This window comes from Oncorhynchus masou, chromosome 13 (assembly GCF_036934945.1).
Source record: "Oncorhynchus masou masou isolate Uvic2021 chromosome 13, UVic_Omas_1.1, whole genome shotgun sequence".
Taxonomy (NCBI): Eukaryota; Metazoa; Chordata; class Actinopteri; order Salmoniformes; family Salmonidae; genus Oncorhynchus; species Oncorhynchus masou.
Genome location: NC_088224.1, coordinates 41,575,017 through 41,581,157, shown reverse-complemented (window position 1 = coordinate 41,581,157; position 6,141 = coordinate 41,575,017). Strand labels below are relative to the sequence as shown.

Genomic DNA, 6,141 nt, shown 5'->3' with positions numbered 1-6,141 from the left:
ATTCCACGTTGGTTCAATGAAATTGGGCACACCACGTCATTTCAACGTGGAGAATCGATTTGATCAATGAGATTCCAACCTATTTTCACACACTCAAAAAGACAGACAAAAGTTTGTTGAATTCCCAATGTGTTATTACTATGCTTTCAGAAAATGTCACAAGAATTATGTTCAATGTTCATAAACTGAACTTCAATTAAACTACCCGGTCTGGTAGAAATGTTCAACAAGAATTTGCAAGATTCTTGTTGAAATGAAACAGACAGAGGACGGTCTACAATAGTCAGCAATGTTTATTTACGAGAGCTCTGCTTATCATTTCATGTACATTGGTTTATATACCTCTCATTTCATCATAAATGTCCCTCCTCCTCTCGGACAATGACAATATAGTTTACGAGTCTTCGCCTACACTTACATTGCTTATCACATCCTGCAACATGTTACACAATATACTGCATCCCAAGGTTTCTCCTCTCCCTGGATGGGGAGACTTCCTTCCCTGTTATCAGTTTCACAGTGGTCGCAAGTTGTCTGCCACAGTTCCTTACCTGCTAACAGTCCCTCTTTCTCATGGACAAACATTCTTCATCGTTATACATTGACAGGGTAGAATTCTGTTAGGAATATATCTATCATTACTTTAAATGTATACATAATTTAGACATTATACATCTAATTAATAACAATCCACCCTTTGACTAAATATTAAACATTTAATCACACATAATTTTTATTAGAATTATCCATTATACTCAAAATCAACCACACAGAAAAACAATATATGTATTTACAATGACTGTTCTAGGCCTACATCAGAATCATAACTCTTCTTGTCAGGATTTTCGTTATAATCTTCATAAAAAAACAGTCTAAACATCAAAACAAGAAGGAACCTAAACATTAAAAATGGTCTCATCTAACATAGGCTCCTCGTAAGTGAAGGAGCCAGGTCCATCTACTAGGTCTGGGGGTATGCATTCATCATTCCACTGGTCAGAGCTCGGCATCGGCCCGTATCTCACCATCTGATGTGTCATCGATTTCTCCAGAGTCCTGGAAATGAGACCTCTCACGCACGGAATCAAACAACATCCGCACAAAACTAACACAGTCACACAGGTGAAGGTTGCTCACAACACAGTGATCATGACATTTTTCCAAACCAAGTCGTCAGAGAAGTATCCACCCCAGAGTTTTCTGCTAATTCGTGAGCTAAGGTGGATAAACCAGCCAGGGCCTTAGTCACTAATCCATCCGGAGCTGTGTTATTTGGGATGAAGGTACAGCACATTGTTCCAAATATCACGCACCTGTTATGACTTCTATGAATGGTGAGTGGAGGAGTCAAGCGCAGAGAGCAGGTAATTCCGTACGTGGATACTTTTATTCCAAAGGCAGCGGAGACACGGACATGCAAAACACAAGGGCGCATGAAACAACCCGTCCAAAATAAACAGGACTAAAACTGTCCGGAAAAATAGAGGAGATCACACTAATCAACCAAAACCAATAAACAGAGAACAAGCCCTCACAATACCCAGCGGGCCTAGTGCCCTTAAATAGCCCACAAACAAAACTAACTCAAAACATTGTAACCAATTAGACCCAACTAACAGAAACAAAAGGAAAGGGAATCGATGGCAGCTAATAGGCCGGTGACAATGACCGCCGAGCGCCGCCCGAACAGGAAGAGGCACCCTCTTCGGCGGGATTCGTGACAGTATGGCTGTATAACCATAACCAGTTTCCACCTCAATCACTTCCTTAAGATCTTTCGTCTGAGCTATCCGCCCCGGGCCGTTGCTCTTTACGACTCCACTGTCAATATCTGTTTTGTCAGGGGCTCTGCTTGTATTCTGGCTGACTATAGAGCTATCACCTGCCCTAACCGCTTCTACCCGGAAGGGCACTAGGGTATCAACTGAAACCTGATCAAATCCAACATACCATAACCCGAGATCCTCTTCCTTTACGTTTGTAATAGTAATTCGTACCTTTACGCAATATTTATCTCGATCCGGATTAGAGTCCAAAATCCTCACCTTCACTGTACTTCACCTTCTTCCATCTCGGATGGGTCATGATGTATTAGGACGATGGCTCCCACACCAATCAGCACTCCTGTAAGGCCCCACCCTTTCCTGGAGAACATATCCTCAGCCAGAGGCCAGCCCACACTTTCACTTCTACGAACGCACACAGGGAGGATAGGGCAGGGTCAGGGAATCTTCGTTAGAGAGGCAACCCCCGAACCCTATTGGTATTCAGTTCTTCTCCTAACTCTGTGATTGTTCGACAGTGTCAGGGTGTCTTACCCTCTTGCAATGTGTGATATGAACCCCGGTAGCTCTTTCAGCTATTCTCATCGTGACGGCTGTCACCAGGAGTACTTGGTATGGCCCCTCCCAACGGGGCTGCTTCCCGTCTATTCTCCTCAGGGACTGGATTGAGTGAATCACCTTCTCCTGTAATTCACCTGTAGAGCATAAAATCTTGGACATACAGGTTTAGTTAACCTCTAGTGACTCCCCATCCCGCGTGAGGAAGCGTAATCTTCGACTGACACTAATTAGCATAACGCAACAGACATAAATATTCCCATTAATGAAAATCACAAGTGAAATATATTGAGACACAGCTTAGCCTTTTGTTAATCACCCTGTCATCTCAGATTTTCAAAATATGCTTTACAGTCAAAGCTAGAAAAGCATCCGTGGCTCTGCCGAACGTCCCATGTTCCCCCCCCCAAAATGTAGAGGGGCTGCCTCTCCTGGCCACGCTGCAACGATCCTCTTCCTGTGAATGACTGGACCAAAGCGCAGCATGAGACGTGTTCATGATATTTTATTAAAACCAGAACACTAGAACAAAGAATAACAAAGAGGAAAACGAACAGTTCTGTGAGGAAACTAACTATACAGAAAACACCTACCCACAAAACCCATGTGGGCAAGAGCTACCTAAGTATGGTTCCCAATCAGAGACAACGATAGACAGCTGTCCCTGATTGAGAACCATACCCGGCCAAAAACAAAGAAATACAAAAACATAGAAAAAAGAACATAAAATGCCCACCCTAGTCACACGCTGGCCTAACTAAAATAGAGAATAAAAGACTCTCTATGGCCAGGGTGTGACACCATCAGACACCCACAACTGTGATTAACGTGCACTGTCCCTTTAAAATAAAATTAACACAACCTGCAATCCCCTTTCCCAACATGGTTCCACGTAATGGAAACAGATTATAATGTTTAGAGTACATTAACTTCCTGTTCAAATTCACTGGTGTTACCTAAACAACAAACCCAAAATCAATAACTAGGAACTATCACAAAACTTTTACGATTCAACTATTCAGACCTCCCTCTCTTACAGCCAAATATAGCCCAGTGAGCGCCACCAACCAGTGATGCCCACCTAGCAATTTTGTTGCTAGTTTTAGCATCGTTTCAGACTACCCTGACAAATTTAGCAACTTTTAAAAATGTATTTGGAACTTTTAGCAACTTTTTAAAAGTGACTCAAAGCTATAATGAACGTATTTTCCCTCTAAATGACAATTTTCTCATCACAACATCATTGCCTGGCTGCAAAAGTGCATTGTGAGTGACGTCAGCAGCAGGCGCTCAGCCCGTACCCAGGCAGCAGCAGTTTCAGCGAATTGCAAATCATTGTTGGCTGACAGCAGTACGGGTTCCACAAGCCAAACCCAATGAATATAGTTGATCACAAATGTTTGATCTTGAACAGAACTTACAACAATCAAAATTGTACTGCCAGAAGTACAGAAAAGAGTGAGAGTCTGTACCTGAACAACTGTCAAATCAATTTGAGTAACGTTATTGTGTATTCTACGTAATGATGCAACTTAGCCTGAAAATTTGTTGGCAACACTGCAACCAACTCTCTTATTCCTTTTGAAAATTATCCCAAATTATGGTGGAAAATAAGTATTTGGTCACCTATAAACAAGCAAGATGTTTGGCTCTCACAGACCTGTAACTTCTTCTTTAAGAGGCTCCTCTGTCCTCCACTCGTTACCTGTATTAATGGCACCTGTTTGAACTTGTTATCAGTATAAAAGACACCTGTCCACAACCTCAAACAGTCACACTCCAAACTCCACTATGGCCAAGACCAAAGAGCTGTCAAAGGACACCAGAAACTAAATTGTAGACCTGCACCAGGCTGGGAAGACTGCAATAGGTAAGTAGCTTGGTTTGAAGAAATTAACTGTGGGCGCAATTATTAGGAAATGGAAGACATAATAAGACCACTGATAATCTCCCTCGATCTGGGGCTCCACGCAAGATCTCACCCCGTGGGGTCAAAATGATCACAAGAACGGTGAGCAAAAATCCCAGAACCACACAGGGGGACCTAGTGAATGACCTGCAGAGAGCTGGGACCAAAGTAACAAAGCCTACCATCAGTAACACACTACGCCGCCAGGGACTCAAATCCTGCAGTGCCAGATGCGTCCCCCTGCTTTAGCCAGTACATGTCCAGGCCCGTCTGAAGTTTGCAAGAAAGCATTTGGATGATCCAGAAGAAGATTGGGAGAATGTCATATGGTCAGATGAAACCAAAATAGAACTTCTGGTTAAAACTCAACTCGTCGTGTTTGGAGGACAACGAATGCTGAGTTGCATCCAAAGAACACCATACCCACTGTGAAGCATGGGGGTGGAAACATCATGCTTTGTGGCTGTTTGTCTGCAAAGGGACCAGGACGACTGATCCGTGTAAAGGAAAGAATGAATGGGGCCATGTATCGTGAGATTTTGAGTGAAAACCTCCTTCCATCAGCAAGGGCATTGAAGTTGAAACGTGGCTGGGTCTTTCAGCATGACAACGATCCCAAACACACCGCCCGGGCAACGAAGGAGTGGCTTCGTAAGAAGCATTTCAAGGTCCTGGAGTGGCCTAGCCAGTCTCCAGATCTCAACCCCAAAGAAAATCTTTGTAGGGAGTTGAAAGTCTGTGTTGCCCAGCAACAGCCCCAAAACATCACTGCTCTAGAGGAGATCTGCATGGAGGAATGGGCCAAAATACCAGTAACAGTGTGTGAAAACCTTGTGAAGACTTACAGAAAGCGTTTGACCTCTGTTGGCAATGACAAAGGGTATATAACAAAGTATTGAGAAACTTTTGTTATTGACCAAATACTTATTTTCCACCATAATTTGCAAATAAATTAATTAAAAATCCTACAATGTGATTTTCCGGATTTCTTTTCTCATTTTGTCTGTCATAGTTCAAGTGTACCTATGATAAATTACAGGCCTCTCTCTTTTTAAGTGGGAGAACTTGCACAATTGGTGGCTGACTAAATACTTTATTGCCCCACTGCATGTACTGATGGAAAAGTTTACATCCGAACAGAATGTCGTAGAGCTCCTTTTCGATTTTGAGTGTAGTTGATTTCACAGTCTGTGAGAGATTTGGAAGCGTAGCCGATGGGCTTTCCTTCTTGCAGTAGCACTGCACCTAGTCCATACTTCGATGCGTCCACTTGGAGTCTGAGCTCTTTGTTGGGGTCGTAGTAGGCAATGATTGGTCCTGGTTCTCTCGTGATCAAGTCTTTCACATTCTGGAAAGCAATGTTGTGTTGCTTGTCCCAGAGAAACTCACTGGACTGCTTTAGCAGTTGATGTAGGGGTGCATTAGGATTGGAGAGGCTGGGTGCGAACTTGGCTAAGTAGTTGGCCATGCCAAGCACGGTTTCCAGCTCTGCATGGTTCTTTGGTGGCTCCATTTCTTTTATAGCTAAGACCTTCTGTGGATCTGGCTTGATTCCAGTCGTGCTCTTCTCGGGGTTGAGCCGGACTCCTCTCTCGCGGGATCTTTGCAGCATCAAACGGAGATTTCGGTCGTGATCCCCTTTGATTCGACCATAGACAAGGATGTCGTCCACAATTGCCACAACTCCGTCGAGGCCTTTGTACACTTCGTCGATCTTTCGCTGAAACTCGTCTTGGACTGAGATAATCCCAAAAGGCAGGCGATGGAACCTGTCGCGTCCAAACGGTGTGTTGAATGTTGTGAGCTTAGATGACTCTTCCGTGAGCTAAATAGCCCAGTAGCCTGATCTAGCATCCATGACACTGAAGTAGTGTGCTCCCGCTAGCTTGT

At 43.6% G+C, this 6,141-nt stretch overlaps 1 long non-coding RNA gene across 1 annotated transcript; it reads right to left on the bottom strand.

Annotated features, from left to right (window-relative positions):
* Window positions 1-289: 289 nt before the first annotated feature.
* LOC135551439 (uncharacterized) lies at window positions 290-2,898 on the bottom strand. The gene is made up of 3 exons (XR_010457308.1): window positions 2,319-2,898; window positions 2,046-2,189; window positions 290-1,383 (listed from the first exon to the last, which is right to left on the bottom strand). It is a non-coding gene; the product is annotated as an uncharacterized LOC135551439 (long non-coding RNA).
* Window positions 2,899-6,141: the final 3,243 nt, after the last annotated feature.